This window comes from Thamnophis sirtalis, unplaced genomic scaffold (genome assembly GCF_051295495.1).
Source record: "Thamnophis sirtalis isolate CommonGarterSnake01/CBP01778 unplaced genomic scaffold, rThaSir2_p1.2 scaffold_11, whole genome shotgun sequence".
NCBI lineage: Eukaryota > Metazoa > Chordata > Lepidosauria > Squamata > Natricidae > Thamnophis > Thamnophis sirtalis.
In genome coordinates this window covers 24,834,129-24,854,345 of record NW_028261391.1, presented here as the reverse complement: position 1 = coordinate 24,854,345, position 20,217 = coordinate 24,834,129, and positions in this window count along the sequence as shown.

The window sequence follows — 20,217 nt, the reverse complement described above, 5'->3', positions numbered from 1 at the left end:
CCCTCTAGAGTGCTGTCCTATCTACCATTGTGCAATTAGCAAACCATACACAAGCGCAGTAAGTTAAAATATTCTCTGTAGTGCAGTGGTAGAAGGTCACCAGCAATTTTTCATTCAGTTGTTGTTTCCTGAGAAGTCTCAGGTAGTATAATCTCTGCTGGGCCCTTTTGACCAGTGCTGCAATGTGAGCACCCCAGGTAAGGTCCTCTTTTAGGTTAATAGGTTGAAAAATGCAATGAACATAGAATATCTGGGACTCTGTAAAGGTTTGACAAGTCTCTCATGATAGTGACATATTAAATAGTGATGTAGTAAATGATTCCACTGTCAGGTGGATATATAACTGGCTGAATGACTGCACCTAAAGTGCTAAAAATGATTCCACATCAACTGGGAGAGTAGTACTAAGTGGAACATTACAAGCTTTCACCTGCTCCCTGTGCTGTTGCACTTTATTTATTTATTATAATTACCTGCATCAAGGGGCGGAAAGGGATGGTTACCAAATTGACAGAAAATATAAAAGTATGAAGATTGACTAAATCTTCATAAAGATAAAATAAACTATAAAAATGATAGTAAAAATGATCTCAATAGGCTGGAAAAATGAGACGAATAAGAAAGCTAAAATTTAATGAGGAAATGTAAAATCATACATCTATGGGGAAAAAAGAAAGGAAAGTATAGGGTAAAGGAGACATGTCCTGGCATTAGTATATATGAAAAATATCTAAATATCCTAGTAGAATTATGACCCATTGTTGGTTATGTTCATTGTGACTGAATTGAATGACCTACTGTGAGTAGGCATATACTATTTTGGGATATATTAAGATAACTTTAAACCCTAGGTCCTCAGAAGTAACAATCCCACTGTATTGTTTCTTGGTCAGGTCCCATTTAGACTAGGATGTCCAGTTTTGGACACCACAAGTTCAGAGAAGGCCTACTAAAATGGTGAGGGGGACCAGAAATCGCACCCTATGAGGATCTGGATTTACTGAAACTACAGAATAGAAAATTAAAGGGAGATATGATAAAAGTCTTTAGATACCCCCACAAGCTTTTAAGAAGTAAGAGATATGGCAAATTTTGCTTTCCAAATTAGGCAGCTGCTATGTTGGAATGTAGTCCATATTCCCGGGAGGGAGAGCATGCTTTCCAAAGGAGCAAAGACAGCGAAGTTTAAATAGTTTGTTTGGAAAAAGAGGGTTAAGAGAGCTCCCCACTAAGAAGTTCCCAGAGTATTTGTTGAATGATTTAAATAATATGTTTTAGTTTGGCAAGATTAATGTCAGGTTCCCAAAACCAAGAAAGACACAGGTTCCTTGAAAACAATTCTTTTATTGTCCCTCATCTAGAATCTTGCCAAATTAAGCTACTTGCATCATTAAAAAAAATACTCCAAGGGAGAGCCATCTTAACTCTTTTTCTCTCGCACAAACTATCTAAACTTCACTGTCTTTTACTCCTCTGGAAAGCAGTGTCTCCCTCCTGGGAATCTGGACAATATTCTACCACTGTTCCATTAGGTTTATGGTTTAGGTTTATTAGATTTATATGCATTACACATATAGATTGATGTTATAATGTTTAGGTCTTTCCCAAACACAAATGAAAATAAGTGATGGAATAATCAATATGATTTAGCACAATGTTTTTCAACATTGATAGCTTTAAAATGTCTGAACTTTAACTCCCAGAATCCTTCAGCTAAGCAAGTAGTTCACACATCTTAAAGTTTTCAAGGTTGAGAAACATTGATTTAGCACATCTGGGAGTTGGAGTAGACAATCCTTGAGTTACAATTCTATGATTCCATATTCTTTCACCAATTAGTTGGCCTTCTTATATAGAAAAGCATTTGTTTCATTGGTAGTAAACATTTTATAAGATATTCTTATTGATATGGAAAGATGGGTAATTTTATAAACAAACAAACAAATAATTTTTGTAATTACTTAGTGTATTGCATTTTTTGCATTCTTTATTATATAGTTTTATCACACAATTTTTTAATTCTGGTTATCCACCTTGGCTGAGAAAAATGCATTAGAGACATGAGCTATAAATATTACATAAGCAAACAAACATTATTTATTTATTCTTTAAGTTGGTTTTGAACATCTTCTTTCTCACAATCTGCAACAATATACTTAGGGAAATGATGGAATAGAATCAGACAGAATCTGACTTATATTGCTGGACTGATCTGACTGAAGCAGGATTTTTCCAAATCCAAGATACACACGTCTTTTAAAGGAACAATTCACACTGTCAGCTTATGCACTGCAAAGATGGACTTCTTCCAGCATTAGCAGGGCTCTTAAAAGCAATCAGAAAAAAAGATATTCTTCCTCATTAAGTGATTTTTACCCTAGCCTTGCAAATAAATTCCTAAGTAAATTTTTTGTTGCTTATGTAAATGCAGTCACTAAATTTGATGATACTTGGCAGTTTTCAACTCAACTAAGCTTGCTGTATCCTTTGGAGTACCTGGCAAGAACATTGTGTTCTAGTGAGGAAGTGTCAATAGCTGTCCAAGCAATCTCATTACAAGCATTTAGAGATTATGAAGCTAATGGGCAAAGACTGCAATCTGCACATCTCTGAGCTATCAGAATGACAGTCTATGAGGCTTAAGTAAGAAAATAATAAAATGTAATGCATCCAATTACAAAATCAGCTGATGGGAATCAAATTTTCTATTACATCTGACAGGTTCTCCCTGGTAAAAGGATGGGCACAATGTATCTTGAGATCTACTCTTTGTTTTTGCATAATGAATAATAACTTGGGAGCCCAGAAAATCTTACAATGAGAAGAGGTTGCATTTTACTTCACTAACTATAATGTTGTTAGATGTTGTCTCTTGTTTCTGATATCTTGGGAGAGGATTTGGAGATAATGGATTAGTTTGCTTCTCTGTAGATGAAATGTATAAGCTGTGATTGAACCATCTTGCAGGTTGTTTACAAGGCCGATGAGGTGAAAGGCTGCAGACTTAGTGTAACAAACAAATGAGAGCTTAATGCTTGAAAGAAAGGCCAAATGATAAACAGCACTCAAATGCTGATTAGTTGCAACAGCTTGTCTTGTCCTAAGTCAAGCCATTTCATTGGGGAAACAGCCTCAGAGTTGCTAATGTAATTGGCCAAAAGTTCAAGTCAAACATTGCTTTGCTAATTTCATTAGGTGTTTGTCATTTATAGACTTGTTAGCTATTGATTAGTAGTCAAACTATGGTTAAAGTTAATAGGAATTTCACAATCTCTTTTGTGGAAAAATTGGATACTTCCCAAATCCAAGATGGAATATATAATAATATTTGTGGCCAGCTAATGGGCTAAAAACAATAAAGTAACTGTTATCAATAGCAATTGCACTTACATTCATATACCACTTTACAGTTCTTTTCAGCCCTCTCTAAGCGGTTTACAGAGTCAGCATATTGCCCCCAACAAAATGAATCCACATTTTACCAACCTCGGAAGGATGGAAGGCTGAGTCCACCTTGAGCCTGATGAGATTTGAACTGCCAATTGCAGGCAGCTGGCAGGCAGCAGAAGTAGCCTGCAGTGCTGCACTCTAAGCATTGTGCCACCAGGGCTCATGTACTGTTAGTATATGGAGGCATGTGGAAGAAAGATTATAAGTTTTGTACATGGTAGCTACTCACCATAATAATGAAATCACAGCTTGGAACGTGGTTATTCGCACTGCCTTCCTTTGAAAGAACCTGCAGGTAGACATAACTTCTAATATTAGACTTCTAATATGAACTTTATTGAATACTCATGTGCAAAAAATTAAGTGGGAAATAGAATATATTAACAATTTCGTTTATGTGGATTTGTGCTGCAAATATCCAGACAATAACAAGATGGCAACAATGGTCTAGAGTTTTCTTTAGTTTTTAGTGCCATGTATACCAGCCCAGATCTGGTAGCTCTACCTTTCTGAATTAGAATATGCTTGTTGATTTAAATGCTAGTCATAAAATGTGAGGACCAATAATCTATAAATTGCATGTAACAAAGCACTTTTCTTCTTTGAAAAAGCCTTGGAAATAAATTATTTTGAATAGAATTTTGCATTGAAAATAATTGCCTCTTATAGCCTATTCTTCTCCCTTGCCCACTGCCCAGGGAAATCCACATGTGTACATTGCAGTTAATACTCAAGCTGGCCTTGCTGCTAGAATTAAAATTTACATAACAAATTAGTGATGAAAATCTTATTGTGTCTGTTTTGGTAAAGGAAACAATGTCCTTGGAAGAGGCAGGCTGCACATAACTTAGGTAAACATTAGTCTAATCAGAACAATGTTACCTAAGTTGTACAGGTTTTCATTTCTTGTGTATTGTTATTTACATTTTATAAATGTATTTCTTGTTATAATTAAATGCAATTCTAGTTTCGTTTACATTTTGAGTTCTAGTCCCACTTTAGGCATGAAAGTTAGCTTTGGCCAGTTCCTCTCTCTCTCAGCCCACAGAGTCGCTGTGAAGACAATACTGCAGACTAATATTTTCAACACCTTGAGTTATTTATTAAAAAATAATTTAAAAATTGTAGACCAGAATTCACAAAGCTTAAGCATGATTTTATTGTCTGTACTTCATTATATTTCATAAGAGGTCATCTGTGTTTATTTCTAGTAGGAGAAAATGTCATATGCTTCATATTATATGCTATAGATATTTTTCTAATTAGCTGGTACTTTTAAAGAACTGAAGTGGAACCAGATTTCAACAGCAAATTTCCATATAATCACTGTGGTTCGAAGAGATGGAGATGTTCCATGGTTATATGTGCATGGGTATGTGTATGTGTCAGTGTATATGTGTGTCACCATTTAATAATAATCATTTTTGCAGCCAGATCTGGTGGTGATCAGAAAAGAAGGAAGAATATACAGACCTTTTGAAGTTAGGATTAACCCCAAAATGGTACTTACGACACAGATTCAAAGTCCTGATTTTTCCACATTCACAACCCATGATTAAAAGATCATATTTTGGATGGTCAGCAACTTTACTGCCATTTGCAGCATCCCATTGTCACGTGACCAAGATTTTTTTGCTGGAGAACTTCCAATTTCAGCAAAAAATGCCAACAGATTCCATGTTGTATTCACTCCTCTCTGCTTTAAGCCAGATCTTGCTACCCTCTGGACATTTTCTATGACTTGCACTGGAGATTTTAGAATTTGATCTTAGTCTATATACTTATGTTCTTAATATCCTTAGTCCTGAATTGGAATATGGAATTATTTTCAGGACCAAATTGGTAAGCATTTGGGGACACACCAGTTTGGCTCAAAAAGGAACACTCACAGTGCTGTCAAAACACTTTTTCTTTGTTTTGTTGTAGTGCTAGAGATTGCTGTGTGATTTCATTGTGGTAGTAAGCAGTCTACCATTTTTCCTTAAAAATGGATGCAACTGTACATTTCTATAATTTTAGAAATGCTTGCAGGAGTATTACATAAAGCTAATACAGCAATAGCATGTCAGACTATGTGGAATCCAAAGCTTTAAGATTTATGGATTCCCATTTAATTATCTGTGTGCATATATTTCTCTTATCATTCAAAATAAGTTGTCACTCATGTGAAAAATCTATTCTAAATATTATTTATAAAACCATGGTATTAAAATGCATTCCCCTATATCTCAAATTATATGTTAAAATCCACTTCAGAGCATCGGTAATATAAGTTATAACACAAAGCTTCATTATCTGTGCAACAGAGATTAATGTCACATTAACAGTTCTTGTTTAACATAAGAATGGTTATACTTAAAGTGTTGGCTTTCCTGTGTTAAGTTTTATCTGGTACGAAAAATTCAAGAAGATTTATTACATTAAATCGTTAAGGGGATTATTACATTCTATATTATTGTTAAGTATAGCTCAGTTCCCTTAATAAGAAAAATTCTACAGTCTCAGCACACTTAACAGTCAGGTTGAAATTCCTTTGTAAGAAGGTCACTGAAGCTTGATTGTCACTTTGTGACTTTTTTATTTACAAATAAATAAAATATATACCTAGATTTCACTGCTTCCACATCAGTTCTCCAGGGAGAGAGCCAAGGACATAAAACAGCCACAACCTGTTAAAACAAAAATATGGAAGAAGCAGTAACTAAGCCACTTTCTGTTCTTCTCCCATATAAAGTTTACTCCTCCCCACATTTTAGAGGATGAAACTCTCTTTTGAAAATGTCCTAGTTTTCATGAGACATTTGATTCCCATGGCAGTACAGCGATAGTTGAGAGCGTTCTACCTTGGATGCAATGTCATTTAGCCAATGCATAAAGACCAGAATTCCTACTGGCAGAAATCACACCTTATTGGAAAGACAGAATAGTGCAGTTGTGGGGGGATATGGAGGGCTTATTTGAATGAATTACCTCCATTATTCCCCTGCCTGGGGGGGGATCGTGAGCTGAAGATTTGGAAAGTTGGGGAGAAAGTCTGTCTTATTCTTCACTATTGGGTTATAATACTCTAGAGGAGAAGGGAGCCTGAACTAATACATCTGTTACTCAGAATTTGTGTTATATGTGCTGTGCAGAGAATGGAGTCAATCCTTATCTGATGTTCCACTATTTTAAAAGGGTTTACTTAGATGCCAACTATGTTGGGTTTTCTGAATAACTTTGCAGCTGGAAAGAAATTAATTAGAAGACAGCACTGGGGCACTGGTCATAGCAGCCCAAGAATAGGCATTAAGCCTATTCATAGAAGCAAGGGTCTACCACACTGCATAGGACCCAAAGTGCAGATTATGCAGAGAGGTTTCAGAGACAGTCCAACAGTTAGTGGCAGGGTTTAAGATACAGGCAGGAATAGCATACACTTAATGGCATAGCCAAGTAGCTGGCATTATGTACAGAAACAGCTGTATAGAATATGGGCTACATCGCCTGAAGTCTAGATGGGAGATCCCATGGAAGGTTGTGGAAAGTAAGAGGGCTAAGATTCTGTGGGATTTCCAGATCCAGACTGGTACTGGTCAATCAACCAGATATTATGGTAGTAGACAAAGACCAGAAGATAGTGGCAGTGATAGATGTTGCATGATAGCAACATCAGGAAGAAAGAGAATGAGAAACCAGTACTGGTCCCTGAAGGAGGATCTGGAGAGAATGTAAAAAGTAAATGCAAAAGTGATTCCAATAATGGTAGGAGCACTTGGAGCTGTGACTCAGGGGTGGGTTTCTTGCCCTGTTCCAACCGGTTCGGTTGGAACAGGGTCGGTGGCGACCTCGTGCACGCGCGCAGTGCACGCATGCGTACTAGCACCTGTGCGATGCTCCAGCTGCTCCTGGAGGATCGCACAGGCGCTGTATGCGTTCTGCGCATGCGTGGAAGCGCAGAACTCATCAAAACCGGGTAAGAAACGTGGGCGGGCGGGTGTATCTTTTGGCGTTCCTGGAAGTTACTTACTTCTGGGTTCGCCGACCAACTGGTTCGCGGGGACCGCCGCAAACCACCTGAAACCCACCCCTGCTGTGACTCCTAAACTGGGAGAGTGGTTCTAACAGATTCCCAGGAACGACACCAAAATTCTTTATCCAGAATCCACACTGTATTTCGGACATTAAAACAATCGAGCGAGCCAGAGGTATTTCATGAGACGTATTCTACTCCTCTGCTCACAATAGAATCCCTTATGCCACCAGGCTTGAAATTTTGGGCCTGAACAACCTAGAACTATGCTGACTAAGGTCTGACCTAAGCGTAGTACACAAAATTGTCTGCTATAACATTCTACCTGTCAATGACTACTTTAGCTTCAACCTCAATAATACAAGGGAAAACAATAGATACACACTCAAGGTAAACTGCTTCAAACTCGATTGCAGAAAATATGACTTCAGCTGCAGAGCAATCAATGCCTGAAATGCACTACCCAACTCTGCTGTTATATCCTCAAACCCCCAATAACTTTAACCTTAAACTGTCTAGAATGGACCTTACCCCTTTCCTAAGAGGTCTGTAAGGGGTGTGCTTAAGCGCACCTGTGTGCCTATCATCCCTGCCATATTCTTCCCATTTATTTGTATCCATTTCCTGTGTTCATGTTTATACGTATACCTGTTATCTCTGCATGTTTGACTAAATAAATAAACAAATAAGATTACCGTACTAGGAACAACTAAGATACTGCACAGAACGCTCAAAATCCCAGGCCTATGGTAGCGGACTTGAGTTTGAAAAAAGACGTGATTTTTAAAATAAAGTAAATTTTAAATTTTACTTTATTAAATAAAGACTTTGTTGCATTATTAATTTTTAAATATTTCCATTGGGAAGAAGTGTGAGAAAATTTTTAGTGAGCCATTAACTAAAATTCAGCCTTCCAAATCTCTTCTCAGATATGCATGAGAAATATATGGAGCACTGACATTTTTTATCATGCACAAAATAGAACTTGTTTACATTATATTTTAATAAGAAATTCAAAGTAAAATCCCTTAAGAAACTGTAGAAAACATAAGAAGCCACTTAAATAACAAGAGTGTGTGCTTTGTCAAAATAACATAGCCTTCCAAATGAAATATCATAATTAACAGGGAATGTAGCCATCTGTATTTCCTTTTTCTAAACATGCTAATCTTGAACCAGATATTATTTCTTTGGGAGATGATATTCAGTAAATCTCTTCATGAGACTAGTTCTCCTACAGAACTGTGCAATTGATTAATGCTGAGAAATGTGCTGGGGGTATTTTTAAGAACCAGAAGATTTTGAATCTTGCAAATCCAAAGGTTCCTTTGAGTTACTCTGCGTACTGTTGTCCTGCCCCAGGTCCAGGTCTGTTTCCCTTTTTCTGCTAGAACTCCAGAATCAGAGAGGTAAAGACAACAATGCTGTTGGCAGGAACGGATTGCAGGGAGTTTGAAGGAGCGTTGAAGTTTGGTTATTTCTTTGTGAGGGTAGACCTCTTTCTCTCTTGATGGACAGTCCTTGAGGAAGAACTGTGGCAAGAAGCAGGTAAAATGCATTTTTCCTAGAGAATGCAGTGAGGTACGGCATGAGACAAAAAGAGAAAGATTCCCCTTGTTAAGTCCTCGGACTTACGACCTGAGTCGGGTCGAACCCGCTCGGTCTTCATTGATTGGTTCCAGCGCGCCTGTTGGCGGGCACAGAAATTGCAGCCCTTGGATTGGCTGCCCGCCTGGCAGCTGCCATATAAATAGCTGTCAGGCGGCCCCTGTTGTTACGTGTTGTTTCTGATGTTTGGTTCGTTAATAAACAGTTCTACTGCAGCACGACGTCTGTTTTACCTCAGTTTGCGAACAAAGTACCCCTCGCTACATAGAGCAGAGGGAGACACCTGCAATCTGAGAGTTAAATTTCTCAAATAATTTATTTTAAATAAATGGTTCAGGTGCATATGAAGGGGCTACTTCTGTAATTGACAACAGGAACAATTTTATTTGGGTAACAACTTTACATGATAAATTAATCTCATTAGTTTGCGTTTGATATGACTGTAAGGGTCAGTGCTACATGAACTACCTGTATTTTTCAGAGTATAAGGCACACCTTTTTTCCCTGAAAAGGAGGGTGAAAATCTGGGTGTGTCTTATGCACTGAATACAGCAGCCTGAAAACCTGCCCCCTTCACAAAGATTGAGGTGCAGAGGCTTTGGGAGGCCTACAAAGTACTCCTGGGAGGCTGGGGAGGGCAGAAACAAGCAAAAAATGGGCTATTTTTGCTTGTTTTTCCTCCTCCGGCCCCCAGGAGCACTCTACAAGCTTCCTAAAGGCTATGCATGCCCTTTTTATTTGGCAAAAAAACGGGCCCGTTTTTGCATAGAATTGGTCAGTTTTTTGCTCATTCCCCCTCCCCCAGCTCCCAGGAGCACTTTGCAGGCTTCTCAAACTCTCTGCATGCCCCATTTTTTTCCACAAGAAATGAGGTGTGCAGAGGGTTTGGGAGGTGTGCAGAGTTCAAAAACCTTTTTTAAAATTTATCTCTTCAAAATTTTGATGCATCTTATACTCCGGTGTCTTATACTCTGAAAAATACGGTGTACCTTATTCAAGAAATCCTAGTTTGATTAATGCAATATGTAATGCCATTCTTTTATATGTTGTTTTGCATGTACATATAGTCCTTGATTTACAGCCATTAGTTTAGCAACCCTTTGAAATTATAAGTATGCTGACAAAGAGTGACTTACCATCATTGTTTTCATTTACAATCATCTCAGCATCCCTGTGTCATGTGATCAAAATCCAGGCCTTGGCAACTGGCATGCATTTAAGATGGTTGCAGCAACATGGAGTCACCTGATTGCCATTTCCCGGCCAGTGTCTGACAAGCAACATGATTGCAGGAAGCCAGATTTGCTTAATGACTGCAGGATTCACTTAACAACCACAATTTACTTAACTATTGTGGCAAAAAAGATCATAACATAGCAATAGCAAACACTTAGACTTATATACCACTTCATAGTGCTTTTACAGCCCTCTCTAAGCGGTTTACAGAGTTAGCCTATTGCCCTCAATAATCTGGGTCCTCATTTTACCCACTTTGCAAGGATGGAAGGCTGAGTCCAACTTGAGCCTGGTGAGATTCAATATGCCAAACTGCAGCTAGCAGTCAGCTGAAGTAGCCTGCAGTACTGCACTCTAACCACTGCACCACCTCGGCTCTCAAACATAACTCATTTAACAACCATTTTAGCAACAGAAAATCTTGTTCCAATTATGGTCATAAGTTAAGGACTACTTGTAGTCATTGTTAAAGGGAAGAATCAATATATTTTAATCTATCTTCAACAGTCCAGAACAGGGGTGTCAAACGTGAGATGATACGTTGTCATTACATGACCTATCACAACTTCCCCCCTTTGCTAAACCAGGGGTGGGCATGGCCAGCACATAACACATCTGGCCTGTAGGACACTCCTGATGTAGAAGACTACCTAATAAAATTTAAGTATAACTTTTTATTTCTTGACATATTCATTTCTTTCAATGATTCCTCCTTTGTATTATTTGATAAGTGAAAATTGCAAGCTTCTCTCCAAGCTGTGCTGAATTGCCTGCAGAAATTCATATATTAAGTAGGTTTTATTTTTCACTGGAGACGTAGATATCTTTCTTAACCACCTCAATGCCAAAAAAAAAACCCAAAAGATTACAAATAAAAGAATGTTTGTAGAATATTTGTAGCTCAGGGTTGAACTATCACTGTCTACTCTGAGTGCAAACTTTGCTCTTTCATACTTAGATTGCAATGTCACTTACAAAGTAAAAATTTAAGGGAGGGCATTTGTATTGAAGCTTCACAATGCCCATTTTGTTATTTCCCACAGTCTCTCCTTGCAGATACCAATGAAAGGAAAACACATGATTTGTTAATAAGCATTCCATTTAAATGGTCAAGGACTCTTGCAATGTTACAGAAACCTTGTTACATCTAAAGTGTTGTGCTTTTTAAAGAACAATTCGATTCTGGCAACTATGTAAATAAACTCCCCTTGATCTAGCTCTTGAACATTTTGCACGTGTAATCAACACTCAAGAAATCTTGAATAATAAAATCTCAATGTTTGCTTAATTCTTGAATAAGACAGTAGACAATTAAAGCAATGCACTCTGAGCTTATAATATCTGAGCTATTCTCTAAAAAATAGCAAGATAGTCACAGAAGAGAGCATGATTGACGGCAAATATTAGACAGTGAAAGGAAAGAATTAAAAGTGAGAAATGAGGGAAGGAAATAAAATGATTATACAGTAGATACTGTGCACCACTCTTTATTATTAGTTCACTTATTTTGCATTCTAAGATCTGTCCAAGAACTCAAATGTTAAACAGGAGTTAAAGCATAAAGGTGTTAACTTAAAGGTCAGTACTGTACATTTCAGCTTATATGCTGATTTGAAATATAGTGCCATGAATACCAGGACACGAATCCTATTGTTTTTTACAACTTAATAGACAGAATCAATTACTATTCTGGAAAGCAGAATATTTTATATCAGAGACTTCTACTAGCCCATGCTCAGGAGAAAAACTAGATATTAGGGTTGTGCCAATGGTGGGATTCAAATAATTTAACAATCTGTTCTCTGCCCTAATGATCAGCTGGGTAGGTGGGGCTCAGTGGTCATGTGACTGGGTGAGCGTGGCCAACTCATCACTCACATCGATGGGCGCTTCGCCTTAGCTGTTACAATGTAATAAGGGTTAACTGGAGAGGCAGTTTCTGTAAGCAGGACAATAAGGATTAGGCTAGAAACAACACCAGAATATTTACTTCCTGCCTTCCTTAAAGGACTAGCCCTGTAAGGTGGGAAAAAACAAAATGAGATATCTTCCAACAACTGGTTCTCTGAGCTGCTTAGAAAGTTAACAACCGGTTCTCCCGGATAGGTACGAACTGACTGAATCCCACCACTGGGCTGTGCAGATCCGCTCAGAATGATGTGTACTGTTGACTTGAATTGATTTGGATGTATCTGATTCAACAGTTAAATTTGTTTTCTGATTTGTTAAATTGATTCGGTCAGATCAATTTCCAGATGACTCCTGGAACTAGAGCCTTATGTAACTGTTCTAGGTTTGCCACAATTGTCTGAATAATCCTACTAAATCATAAGGATAGGTAAACAGATGTGCTGTTTAAATATTTTATTATAGCCATCTTTCTAATTACACTCTGTAAGAATGGTATTTCTGATAAGTTTCTCAATACTCAGAATTTCCCCTCCTCATCCCTTGCTGCTGTTTCCAAATTTGAAATAACCAAATAAGGTAAAATTCAATGTAATCAATGAAAACTGTGTATTTCTCACATCACTGATCAGAATAGTCAGAATACCACATGTTCCTTATGACTTTGAACACCCTAAATAAGGGTTGCTGTTAAAGACAGAAACACATTTTCTTAGCTAAGAATTGCTTTCATGGGTAATATCAGACACACTGAAAGTTCCCTTGGGAACATTATGTTCTCAAAGAAGCCATATTTTCAAGCAATAACTTTCAAGCATACTGAAATTTGAGATAGATAACAATGTACTGCTTACTGAGCACATTCAGAGGCCTTCTACCATGGGATTTATCCAAAACAATGCAGACAATCTCATTATTCTTAAAAGTAGCAGTACGGGTTCTTATCAGAGAGACAAATATCTTAAAACATCACCAAGCTTCATAACAGAAAACTTTACAGAAATTGTTCTTTAAAAACTCTTCAGAATAATGAATTACTTTATGCCTTAAAATATTTATCCATTTCCTGTATACCACAAAGATGCAGTTCATCCAAATCCATTCTAAATCAGCAAAGGTATTTCAGAGCTCTAAGTGTATTTCACTTCTTTTGGTTCAAATGCAGGACTAAATTATTAGTTATGTTACTTTTAAAGCAGACGTGAAGCTTTGTGAGTTATTTAATTTTTTCCCCTCCACTGGATTGCTTCACCATTTCTTAGGATGTAAAGAAAAATTATCAAAGATTTCTATGGAATGAAATTCCAACCTAAACTATGACTTGAAAAGTGTTGTTAGGGATGTAATTCTAGTCTTGGGTTGGCAATATCTATATAAATAAAAATGTAATGGTTGTTTGTTCAAAATCGCTAATCTCTGAAAGTTCTTCACCGATTGCTTTGAAATTTTGACATGTTGATTTGAATATGCAAATGTTTTTATATACGTATATTACATAGATGTTACACCTGTGACAGGTAAAAACATGATTTTTGTAAAAACATGCTTTTTTGAAAACCAGCGCCATCTGGTGGACGTAAAAGCAACACACGCTATACTAAATATTTCATGATTCCATTTCAATATTTCTGATTGCATTGTTATATTGAATTTTCATAGATTTTGGTTTATTTTCATTTTGATTTAATTATTTCGTGTGACATTGCATTGGAATTGAGCTGTGTCGTTTACCATAGCGTTCATTTAGTGAGTATAGTATATTTGGAACAATTTGGTCTGTCTTCAGCTTCATCCCAGCGGCCCATTTATATGTGTGGCTGGGCTGTGGCTGCACCCTTTCCCCTTTCCACCCTCCTCTGATGAGCTTTGGCCATTTTTGCCAAGGAGAGCCAAAGCCCTTCGGCTTCCCCCTCCCCTCTCTCCCTTCCCCTCTGGCCGACCTATGCCATGATTGAAATAATGTATTTGTCACTTTAAATGCTCAAGTGAGATGCGATTGGATGCTGTTGCTTTAATCAGCCATAAGAGGGAGTAGAAACTACTACTGTTTATTCCTGGTTGTTCCTGTATGTTCTCCGTGCTTGTTATTGGAGTTGAATACTGTATATTGGATGATGGCTACTCTATATGTTAGTTACCTGTCTACATGGTGAATCGTGAGTTGAACATCTGTAAACCAATGTGTATATAATTCAAGACTACTTATCGCTTGTTTTGGAGAATGTTTATCCTACTTTATTTTTGTTAACGCAAGTAAAGTTATTCTTGTTTTAACTTCGGTGGCTGTGATTGATAGCGTGACTATTCAGCGGCACATTCCTTGCTACCTTCTGCTACTCAACTCTAGTCTCCAAAAGGAGATATACTTAACAGGTGTTAATTAACTTGTTTTTTAAAAAAATCCTGGTAAAACATTCCACCAAATGTTTGTTCATAAAATTACAAAGTTGGAAGGAACCTTAGGGGTTTTCTACTTTGTGGGTTATACTGATTTAATTTTTAAAAAATGTCATCCTGGATCTTCTTAGATTCCAGGAAGCATCTGGAATTTTTTTCAGCAATAAGTAGGAAACTCTCCAGACTCTGTTGACCCTTGGAAGCTGAGGGCATTGACATGATTACTCTAGTGCTCTTTCTCTCCAAGGTTCTCCTTGATTTACCGAGAAACTATAAGAAATAAGGGATCATAATTGTTATCTGCAGTAACAATGGTGGAAAGCAAAGTATGAATGTGGCTGAATGCAAACGTTAGCTTGAAACTCAACATTAAGAAAACTAAGATCATGGCATCTGGCCTTCTCAATTCCTGGCAAATAGATGGGGAAGAAATGGAGGTAGTGATAGATTTCATTTTCTTGGGCTCCAAGATCAATGCAGATGAGGACTGCTGCCAAGAAATTAAAAGATGCTGGCTCCTGGGGAGGAAAGCTATGGAAAATCGAAACAGCATACTAAAAAATAGAGACATCACCCTGCCAAGAAAAGTGTGTATAGTCAAGGCTATAGTTTTCCCAGTTGCAATGTATGACTGTGAAGGTTGCACCATAAGAAAATCTGAGCGCCAAAGAATTGAGGCCTTTGAACTATGGTGCTGGAGAAGACTCCTGCGAGTACCTTGAGCTGCAAGACGATCAAACCAGTCAGTCCTAGAAAAGATCAACCCTGACTGTTCTTTAGAAGGCCAGATCCTGAAGATGAAACTCAAATACTTTGGCCACCTAATGAGAAGGAAGGACTCACTGGAGACGAGCCTAATGCTGGGAAAGATTGAGGGCAAAAGAAGAAGAGGATAACACTGAGGTGGCTGGATGGAATCACTGAAGCAGTAGGTGTGAGCTTAAATGGACTCCAGATGTTGGTAGAGGATAGGAAGGCCCAGAGAAATGTTGTCCATGAGGTGTGATGGTCGGACATGACTTTGCAACTAACTAACAACAACAAGCTGGACACAGGTGTAACCCCATATTTAGACCCACTGATAAGTGTAGCACAATATCAGTATATCTTCTTATTTCATCAGAGGATTGTGATCTGGCAGCACAGGATAAAGTGGTTGAACCCTGTTGGGACAGGAAGAGTTAGTTAATGTTCCTTCAGGTTGTTCTATCAATTTTTCTAGACAAGTCCATATTAACTCATGTCCTTATTGTCTCTTGATTGTGCTACTGTAATGATCTCCACTAGGGTCTGTCTCTGAAGACTACTAGAAACTGAAGTTGTTCCAGAATAGTAGCTCTCTTATTGTTATATTCAAATCATCAGTTTGCCAGTTTTGTTGTTGATGTTGCATTAGCTGCTTTTAAGTCCTGGTACAGTTCAAGATGCTGGTATTAACCTGTAAACCCATATAGGGCTCAGGTCCAGTCTACCTTTGGGATTGTCTTCTCCACATAGAATTTGCAGGCAGTGTTCACCCTGACCAGGAAGCAGTCTTGCTAATACTCTTTTTTTTTAATGTCAGCAGGCAAAAGTCTTAAATTGGTCTGGTGTGTACCTTCCGTCCTTTGGAGTAAGCTTTGCCCTGAGTTTTAGATAATGTCATTTTCATAAAAACAATGGAAACATGGTTTTTTCCCTCCAGCAAGCCACTTGTTCAGAGGCCCCACTGGATTTTTTAAAATTAATTTTTCTGATTGTTGCTGAGTATAAATCATGTTTTAATATTGAAATTATTGGTGGTTTTATGCTACATATTATTTCTATGCTGAGGCTAGAATTAGAGAAGTAGACATGTTGAAGTAAATTAATATAAAATAATATTAAATAGTGTCTCAGAAGCTAATTAAATCATGAAAGTATGTGTAGCAAAACACTGTGTGTTGCAACAAATAGATATCAACTAAAACAAGATTGGTTAAAAAAAAAAAACCAGAGGGTTTGTTTTTCTGCCCTAGTAAAACATTTTGAATTTAGATTGACCAAACCTTGCTACTTTCAGCTCTCAATCTACAATGTATTTTGTCTAAAGGACAGGTTTTTTTTTCAATTTCCTGAATTAAAATATGCTTAAAATAATTATAGTTCAGGCATAATGAGTATAATAATTCCTGTATTTCAGAGATCTTCAGCAATAAAGCTAAATGGGGTAGGAAGTCTTGTGAAAAGTACAGTATGTTTGTTCTATGCATACAGCAAAGATTCCCCGTGGAGATTTGGATCTCCTGAAGTGCTAAGCACATTTGTTTTAATTAAGCTATATTTTCCTCCCTAAACCAATTATCAACCTGGGTTTGAATTAAGGACTTGTTTCAATATTGCCAAATATGCTTCCCTTGACTGATATGTAACTGACTTTTCTTCAGTGTGAACGAACAAGCACCAGATTCATGTTACTGGTGGAGAAGGTTATATCTCTTATGTCTTTGTCCATTATGGAGATTTATTGCAGTCATTTTTTTCATCCTCTTTCATTCTTTATTTCAGCTTTCATTGTACATATCATGTGTTGTCATTTTTCCCATAAAAGCAGTGTATAGCATGCCATACTTAATATGAAATAATGCTGCATCTATAGCAAACAATATTTGTCCTCTAGGCATTTATTTCATTTCTTTTTGATAAAAATGGTGCCTGCATCTATTCATTTTCACTCTTATGGTTGTTCACAGAGCCATGGGAAATTATGTTATGCTACATCAATTTTTTTGCTTATCTATTCTAACATCATCTTAAATTGACAATAATTCTTCAAGATCTCCTTTTTTATAATCTCCCATATCATCCTTTTGACCAAAGACCCAAAAATCTGAACACAGAATTTTCCATCCTCAAAACATGTTTTACTACAAAATTCAGATCCTTTTTTTTTTGTCCACTCACAAATAGGTTTTGTTTTATAGCTTTAAGTAGTGGCTGATCCAATTTATATTTCAAATCTAAATCTGGGAATAGGTATACCTAAATAGTCAGAATGTCAGGGTTCCAAAAAGCACCCCCAATGAAATAAAATTCTGAGGCTAGAAGTTCCTCAAAGTTCCATTGTCATGTTGGCACATCTGGGAGAACCCGAATCTGAAAGCTTCCAGGTTTCTCCCACCGAGTTGAAAATTCACAACTCTGGCCCACACCCACAAGTTCATTACATGGTCTAATCCATTATTCCCACAAAACTGGAGACAATCTCCCATCACTCCCATCCAGCAAGTGTCTCGCAGAATAAGGAATGTTGTTATGGATAAATTTCCACCATTCCATCGGGGAAAAAAAACCCCTTTCAATTTCCCAGGCTAAAATATGTGGCACGCAGGAAGCTAAAATGAAAAAAATGGCTTCCAAAACTGACACATGAATCTCTCCATTCATCTATTTTAACATTTTTCTTCACCAGCCTTCCCAATCTATTCATTTTCAAAAGTGTTAGATTTCAGAACTTCCAGTCAGAAAAGTTATTTCCATATTTGAGAGGAATCATGTTAGGGAAGACTGTTGAATACTGATTACCAATTTTTAACAGCCGCTGTCATCACCCATTCATTGGAGTTGTTATTCATTGTAGAAAATATTAGGTGAAATCCATAAATTGATGAAAGAGTGTTTTGGGATTCAACTGTACTTTCTTGATTTTTTTCCATTTGAAAACTGTTTGGTTCTCACCCAAGAAGCTTCTTCAGTTGTAACTAATTTATAGGGATGGAATGATTTATATTCTTTGCACTCATCAGGTTGTTAGTATTCTGAGAGTCATTGAGGCCATTTACAAATTTACCTGGGTTCTCAGAGTCACCTGAATCAGAGAGCAAACAGATGTGGAACCTTCTTGGGCCTGCTGAAAGGACTGGGTTGTAAACAGGAGATTGTTGCTGTTTTTTGTTGCAAAATCATGTCCGACCCATTATGATCCCATGGACAATGTTCCTCCAGGCCTTCCTGTCCTCTACCATCCTCTGGAGTCCATTTAAGCTCATGCTTACTGCTTCAGTGACTCCATACAGCCATCTCATTCTCTGTCTTCTTTTGCCCACAATTGTTCCCAGCATTATGCTCTTCTCCAGTAACTCCTTCCTTCTCATGGCCAAAGTATTTGAGTTTCATCTTCAGGATCTGGCATTAAGAGCAGTAATGGTTGATCTTCTCTAGGAATGACCGGTTTGATCTTCTTGCAGTCCAAGGTACTCGCAGGAGTCTTCTCCAGCACTATAGTTCAAAGGCCTCAATTCTTTGGTGCTCAGCTTTTCGTATGGTCCAACTTTCACAGCCATACATTGCAACTGGGAAAACCATAGCCTTGACTATATGTACTTTTGCTGGCAGCGTAATGTCTCTTCTTTTTAGTATGCCGTCTAGATTTGCCATAGCTTTCCTTCCAAGAAACAGGAGATTGGTGGTGTCATATCCCTTGTCCTGTGTTAAGGGAGGGCTAATATAGATAGTCTCTCTGAATCCTCTTTCAAACCAGTTGTCCTCTCTGTCCAGAAGGGTGAACCTAATGACCAACCCCCAAGAATGCTAGTGACTGGATGACTGAAAAAATCTAAACTGTTTCATTATCTATCAATTAGTTAGAACTGAAGAAGCTTCTTGGATGAGGAACAAATCACTTCAAAGAAAAAAAAGAAAAAGAAAGTCCAGTTGCCTTTTGAAAAAAAAACACCTTTGGAACAACCAAGACCTGGATGATTGTGAATCTCCATAGTAAAATAGCAGCCCTTCCGAGTCCTTATGAAGGATGAGGGAAAGGATTATAGTTATTTTACTGCTACTGTCTAACAGGATGGAAGCTTTTCTCTCAGAGCTCTATCCATCTGCTCCATAAATCCAACTCCATAAAATATGTAATCTGAGATAATCTTTGTATGTAACTAATGCAATGCACTGGTCAAAACAAAGATATAATTTCCCTTTAATTTTGAATTTTCTCTGAATCAACATCCTATGTCTCTTGCTAGACATATCAAAAGGTACAAACTATGCCTGCTAATTTTGCAGTGGAAATCTGGAACTCAGTTTAGCAGAATGTGTATACCCTGCACCATAGAATAAGTGTGCCCTTGCATAGAGGTAAGTGAAACAATCTGCACAGTAGTACCATTTATAGGTGTTTTATGTCTACACTCTGCCATTTATTAAGAACTTTAAATCAAAAGATTTAAATTTAAATACCTACTTTATTTTTTTTTAAGACAGTGGTTCATATCAAGTATGCAATAAGCTGTGAATTTTCCATCAAAAAAAATATGAAGCAGCAAAGATCCAAATGACTTTTCCCTTTTCCTTCCTCTCTTTTGTTCCCACACACTGATGTGATTTCTTTGCAAGTCACAATGGTTTGTTCCCACTGAATCACAACCAATGGCTAAAAGCAAAAAAACTTCAGGTATTAGAAAGAAAAATTTCTACTCAAGACATCTGGTATTTATTTCTGTGTATTGCTTTGGAGAAGGGAGTTCTCTAAATAGGCAAAATTCCAAGGTGGAGATCAATTGGACTCGGGAAATTCCTCCCTTTAACCTCTATGGTTGCATTTTTACACCATAGCAACTTTAAGATGTGTGGATTTCAACTCA